Source organism: Rhinolophus sinicus, chromosome 12 (assembly GCF_057876585.1).
Source record: "Rhinolophus sinicus isolate RSI-liver-muscle chromosome 12, RSI-T2T, whole genome shotgun sequence".
In the NCBI taxonomy this organism is placed as follows: domain Eukaryota; kingdom Metazoa; phylum Chordata; class Mammalia; order Chiroptera; family Rhinolophidae; genus Rhinolophus; species Rhinolophus sinicus.
This window is the reverse complement of record NC_142512.1, coordinates 2,999,439-3,006,793: the sequence shown is the minus strand read 5'-3', so window position 1 is coordinate 3,006,793 and position 7,355 is coordinate 2,999,439. Positions and strand designations below refer to the sequence as shown.

General features: G+C 40.2%; 1 pseudogene; it reads right to left on the bottom strand.

Annotated features, from left to right (window-relative positions):
- Positions 1-1,751: 1,751 nt before the first annotated feature.
- LOC148756437 (synapse-associated protein 1 pseudogene) lies at positions 1,752-6,849 on the bottom strand (annotated as a pseudogene).
- Between the last annotated feature and the right edge of the window lie 506 nt (positions 6,850-7,355).

Here is a 7,355-nt window from a genome sequence, read left to right as displayed (position 1 = left end):
CTTCCAATTATAAGATAAATAAGTTCTGAGGATGTAATGTAGTAAGTTCTGAGCATGCTGTATTATATATTTGAAAGTTGCTAAGAGAGTAAATCTTCATCCCAGGACAATTATAACTATGTGAGGTGATGAATGTTAACTTATTGTGGTAATCATTTCACAATATATACATATATCAAATCTGTATGTGGTGCACTTAAAATTAATACAATGTTATATGCCAATTATATCTCAAGAAAAATGGAAAACATTTTAAAAATTTAAGTGATTTATACAACATTACAATATTCTATATTTGTCTTTATACTTATACTTACCAGTGAATTTTATACATTTGTGCAGTTACTTTGTGTCCTGTCATAACGATTTGAAGAAATTCCTTTAGGATGTCTTGTAAGGCAGGTATAATGGTGAACTCCTTCAGCTTTCATTTGTCTGGAAAAGTCTTAATCACTCCACAGTTCCAAAGGACAATTGTGCCAGTTAGAGTATTCTTGGTTGGCCATTATTTTCTGTAGCACTTTGAATATATCATCCCACTCCTTTCTGGCCTGCAAAGTTTCTGTCGAAAAATCCACTGATAGTTTTATGGGGACTCCCTTTTACGTGACAAGATGCTTTTATTTTTCTGCTTTCAAAATCTTTATCTTTGAATTTTGATAATTTGATTATAATACTTCTTAGTATAGACTTTCGGATCATCCTATTTGGGATCCATTGGTTTTAAACAAATCAGGATGTCCATCTCCCTTCCCAGATTTGGGAAGGTTTTAGCCATTATTTCTTTAAACAACCTTTCTGCTCCTTTCTCTCTCTCTGTCTGGGGATCCCACACTGTGTATATTGATTCTCTTTTGGTATTCCATAAGTCCTTTAGGCTTTCTTTACTCTTTATTTTTTTCTTCTTTACTGGTTATAAGTCTACCGAGATTTTCTATTTGTTATTGAGGCAGTTTTGATATTTTGTGTCTAGGAATTTTTCTCTTTAAGCTATCTAATTTATTAGCATACAATTGTTTTTCTTTATTCCTTTATAATCCCTTTGTTTCTGTAAGGTTGTTAGCAATGTTCCCTGTTTCATTTCTGATTCTAGCAATTTGAGTGCTTTTTTTTTTCTTGATCAATTTAGGTAAAAGTTTGTCGTATTTATTGATCTTTTCAAAGAAACAACTTTTGGTTTCATTGATTTCCGTGTGCACTTGAGAACATGCATATACAGTTTTCGGGTGGAGTGTTCTACTTATGTCTGTTAGGTCTAGCTGGTTCATCGTGTTTTCAAGTCCTCTATTTTCTTATTGCCCTTCCATCGAATTGTGCTACCATTATTAAAAGTTGGATAGTAAAGTCTCCAATGTCAGTGAAGGCATCACCTGCGAGGGTCTCTGGTGACCAGGACCATGGATGGCTCCCTAGTAGGGATGTTCCAGGATTTGAGAAGTTGGTTTGGATTGCAGCAGCCAGTTTGACCTCCCAGAAAACAGAACTCTAAAATTTTACTTATGATTCTGTGGCTAGGATAGCCATACTTACTACAAGACTATCTCTAACTACATTTATATGAAAGAAATATTACATGAAACATCCATTTTTTGATTATTTTTTAAAGAGGCAAATTTCAACTTAAAAAAAGAATAATTTTGAATTTCATCAAGTTACACTCTTTTGTGCCTTCTGTTTCAGCGAGTGTCACCATCTAGAATTTAATGTCAGTTACAGAACACTGAGGATTGTTCTTATGTTTCAGGAAATCGCTAATTTTCCTGCTGCAGCATTTTCTTTATTTCCTTATCCCAGTTTTCTCCTTGTTTCTCTGATTCTGTCACCACTTCGTATTCCTGAAGTTCCTCTTGTAGTTCTTTTGCCAAATCTGCAGAATCCTCTTCTAGTACAGTTTCCTCCTTCTTGTGAAGCACGAGTTGCTCAGCTCCTTCCTCACATCCTCCTGACCAAAGTTACAGGCACCAAAGTCAATACTGACAAACTGAGAAACAGCGGGGCTGGTAGAGATCTCTTCTTCATCCTCTTGAGTTTTAATCTGAGATTTGATTATGCCAGTTGGCGCTTGGGGCTGCACTGCCTCTGTCAGTGGCCATGCATCCTCTCAGCGTGGCTCTTCCCCTCTTTTCTGGTGGCCTGCTCCTGGGAGGCCAGGGCCATGAGCGGGGCCGACCGTTTAATCAGGGAGGCACAGTAAACGTAGTTCCTCCAAGACACTTCTTCCTTCACAAGTTTAGGAACAAGGGCAAATCTCATCTGGCTCAGCAGTTCGTCCTCTTGTAGCATGAACAGGGCAACAGGGTACGTCTGATCAAAGGCAAAATGAAACTGCATGCCAACAGGAGAATCACGAAAGAAATTCCTCTTGTCAGCTGATAAGGCCAAAATTTGTTAAATTATTTCTGCATCATTACTGTCAACCCATGGAGGCCCTACTGATTCTGATTTTTTTGTGTTGTTCAACAATTTTTTTCTGTTCCTTCTGTAAATCTCCTACAATCGCTTTATCATTGATGTCATCTACATTTCCTTCCACTGAATTCTTTATTATTTGTGCTGCTTCAGCAACTGATTCAGTTATTTATTTATTTTGTAGCAGCAGTTGCAAAGTTAACTGGATAGTTGCTGAGGCCTTTGGCTTGTGAAAGAGCTCTGGTCCCTGGCTTGCTGCAACTCCCCCTCCACTGACTCTGACACTGGCGGCCACCTCTCGAGCCGCACGCTGGTGGCCCCATATTCTTCAATTGTGGTTTTATAATAAACAAACAAAAAAAAATAAGTAAATAAAGTCTCCAACATCATTTAGATGTTTCTATTCATCCCCTTAATTCTATTCGTTTTTATTTCATGTATTTTGGAGACTCTGTTATGAAGTGCATATATGTTTATAATTGTTTTCCCTCTGATAAATTGACACTCTTTCTCAATATATAATATCTCTTTTAACAATTTTTTTACTTCGTCTATTTTTTATATTAGTATAGCTACCCCCACTCTCCATTGGTTACCGTGTGCATGAAATATCTTTCCATATTTTCACTTTCAACCTGTTTGTGTCTTCAGATCTAAAGTGATTCTCTTAAACACAAAATACAGTTGGATCATTTTTCAAATTCATTCTGCCAACTTCTGCCTTTTAATTGGAGGGTTTAATCTATTTACATTTAAAGTAATTATTAATCAAGAGGGAGTTATTCTGTCATTTTGATATTTGTTTTCCATATGTCCTATATATTTTTGTTGTTGTCCCTCAATGACTTTTATGGTCTTCACTTGTGTTCAATTTTTTTCTTGTGCAGCATTTTGTTTCCCTTATCAAACTAATGCACTATATTCAACTAATACCCACCTGATAAGGCTTTTGTGAGGGATAAATTAGATAAAAATGATACTGAAAGTTAAGCACCTAATAAATGAATTCAGTAAACAAGTATAAATTCACATCACACAAATGTTCATATTTCAAAAGGTCAGCAGCATTCTTCCACCCACAGAATTCATTGTTAGAAAACTAGAATTGTGTCAGAATCAGTGGCAGAAAATATGGACCAGAATGGAGGAAGGGAGATGTTTTTATTATTTAGTTCACCCACCCACAGTGAGAAAAGACACAAGTAGGGAAGAATTCCTATTGTCAGTGAACATCTCACTCAAGAAAATATATTGTCTATAAAAGGATATTTTAAGATATTAGCACAATTTGACTTGCGGAAAATAAATTATAAATCAGAATTTGAATACAGAATGAAAAATACAACCTCCATACAATTATTAAATATACAGAGCAAGATCCATAGATACACAAAAATGAATGGAGTAGATCTTGAAAATGTAAATAAACTTTCTAACTCATTGTGATAGGCTGACAATGGTCCTGGAAAAGTGTCCAGATCTAATCCTCAGAACCCATGAATATGTTACATTATAAGGCAATAGGCCTTTGTAGGTGTGATTTTGAGAAAAGGCGATTATCCAGGATTATCCAGATGGAGACACACTGTAGGGCAGGGGACCCCCAAAGCAAGAAGATGGAATGATGTGAGGAAGTAGCCACAAACCAAGGAATGGAGGGACCTCTAGAATCTGAAAAAGGCAAGGACATGGATTCTCCCTTGGATGCCCTGAAAGGAACACAGCCCTGCCAACAGTTAGATGTTAGACTTCAGACCTCCAGAAAAGTATGATAATAAATTTGTGTTAATTTGTTAAGTAGCAACAAGAAAAGTAACATACTCATTAAGTACTTAAGAACAGCAGTATAGTCTTTAATTATTAAAGGATTGTTTCACATTAAAACTAAAAGAAGACTTAATTAGAAAACATGCATTGTAGTTCAGTGGCTGTTAAATTTGGCTTTATATTTGGAGAGGTTTAAAAAACACAGATGCTTGGGAGCTCCATTTGGAAATGCTGGTTTAGGTAGGCTTGTGATTATACAGGCATCTATTGTTTTAAAATGCTTCCCAGGGTATTTGAGCTTGAGATGGTGGGCATAAATTTGGCATTTCTATTTCTTTTCTCCATAGAAAGCAACAAGGTAAATAAGAAACAAATGCAGACCCACAAAATGAGTAGTAAAGATCGAATATAGATGCAGGAAATGTGTGAGAGAAGATGCAAGACAGATCTCAGGACGACCTTCAGGTGTTCTTTTCCAAGAGGAAGGTGATACCCTGAGTGGCACAACCCAAACCCTTCCTTCAAAATAGTGGCAAAGAATTCATGGCCTGGGACAGGAATGTCTTTGAACTTTGCCCCTCAGAAGGAAAAAAAAGGGAAGTAGGGACAAATGTGAATCACATTATCAACCCATAGATCTAGGACATATGCAGGAAACTGTAATGCAGATAAAAGGTGAAACTGCTCTTTCACTATTAAAGGCCAAAAATAAACATTAAAAAATAGGAAGACTTTGCAGGAATGTAAAGGGAGCTCTCTTACACTGAGGTTTAATGTGTATGTTGCTCAAATACGTTGAGATGCACTTACATGTGTCTTAATATCTATGTGGGCCTTATGACCCAGTAATTCCACTCTTCCGTACACACCCTGGAGAATGTCTTGCACATGTGCCCTAGGAGACGTGGACCAATCTGTTGAAGAAGCATTGTTTGTATCACCAAAAACTGGGAACAAACCAGAAATTGTCATTAAAAGAAGACGAGAGAGAAATTATGACACCTATACAAGAATGAAAAGGAAAAACTACAGCTATACACACCAACATAGAAGAATTTAAAACATCTAATCTTGAACAATAAAAAGAAGAGGTCAGACAGAATGAAACCATTTGTGTGAAAGGTTGAAAGCACAGCAATTAATTCAATACATTGTTGGGATTTTAAATTGTGAGAAACCTCTACAGAATGGCAAGCAATTGCTGATTACAAAATTAAGGATAATGATGGTGTCTGGAAGTGAAGGAACTAATATTTGTCTTATTATTATCCTATATATCTTAGATATCATCTTTTATATATTTCCTTGAAATACAGCTATGGCAACTGAGAAAATAAAATTTTAATAAAATTTAAATAGCTACAATACAGTAGTTAGAGGTGAACCCATTGGACAGCACAGCTCTAGCACTCAGCTCTCTCTCTCTCTCTCTCTCTCTCTCTCTCTCTCTCTCTCTCTCTAATGGGAAACGAACAAGCAAACAAACAAACCCATCTCCTGCCTACAAACTGTTTCAAGAGAACTCATTTAACACAAAGAGGAATTCTTAAAAAGAAACCAGCACAAGGTCTACACAAAGAAACCAGAAGAAGAGGGAGGAAAAACAGGATTGTCTAGAACACTCATAAGAAAACAATCTATGATCAAAACTTAGCATCAAACTATTAATCTTAAAAAATTCAGGGAAGGGCCGGCCCGGTGGCCCAGGCAGTTAGAGCTCCATGCTCCTAACTCCGAAGGCTGCCGGTTCGATTCCCACATGGGCCAGGGGGCTCTCAACCACAAGGTTGCTGGTTCAATTCCTGGAGTACCTCAAGGGATGGTGGGCTCCGCCCCCTGCAACTAGCAACAGCAACTGGACCTGGAGCTGAGCTGCGCCCTCCACAACTAAGACTGAAAGGACAACAACTTGAAGCTAAATGGCACCGTCCACAACTAAAATTGAAAGGACAACAACTTGACTTGGAAAAAAGTCCTGGAAGTGCACACTGTTCCCCAATAAAGTCCTGTTCCCCTTCCCCAATAAAATCTTAAAAAAAGAGAAAAAAACTCAGGGACGCCATCACCTCCACAAACGGGACAAACACATAGATAGATCCCAGGACTCAGGCAGAAGGCAAGATAACAAAAGGCAAAAGAAACATGGGGGCGCTCAGAAAAAAAATACGCACCAAACTATGAAAATGTTATCCCGTTGGAGAAGGAAATGGATGAGCGGTATTGGCGGTACTGTTTTCTTAATAAAAATTCTAGAACTGCTTAGCCCTTTAAATTATGTGGATGTATAACATAAAGCAGAATGTGCCGGACCGCCCCCTCCCTTGCCCCGCGCAATGCTTGGGTTCCGGTCTCTTTGTCCCTCCAGTAGTCGGCCCACCGCTCCCTTGTTAGCCTGGGAGAGCCCCTCCTATGTTTTCTTAGGGAAGCTCTACCAGGTTTTCTGCTTGAATGAGCCCCTCTTGCTCCTGGCGTCTTCCTCCTGCTCTGCCTCGTAACATCCTGGCTCCCTCTGCACGTCTCCTCCCTCACTTTCAATCCCGGTTCTCCAGTAGCTGCTGAGGGTTGCAGGCAGTCGCCCCAGAGCCGGTCTCCACGTCCCGGACCCCCAGGCCGTGCCCCAGCCCCAGGGCACAGCCCCACTTGGGACTCAAGCCTCTCGTTACATCTGGGCATCTGCGCTGTTATGCTTGATCACCTTATTTACAGGAGTGAGGGTTGCGGGAGCTGCCTTTTTGTGGCCACCGCGTTGCTGAGGTTTGTTACATCACCGTGGAAACTCGGGGCCATAAATCACGGGCGGGGCTTCGGAGGGGGCGTGGTCGGAGTCCAGCAGGGGGTCCGGGTGGGGGAGATCCGCACGGTGCACGTGCAAGCTGGCAGCTCCGGAGCTTGGGCTCAAACCAACGCCCTGGGCCGCTTGGAAGCGTGGAGCCTGCGTAAATCAGCTCAGCGCTGGTGAAGCGGCCTGGAGGAGCTACCCCTCCTCCAGCGGTGGGATGATGATGGGCAGGTCGCTGAGATCTGATTCTAAAATGGATAAAGGACAAGTGTGTTAGGGTGAGAGGGAGGCTGGGCTGGAAGGAGAGGGCTGTGGAAGGCGGGGAATGACTAGCTCTGGGGCAAGGACTCAGGCAGGGGCATTTCGCAGGGGGCTTCCGGGGGTGGAGTCACTTGGGGCG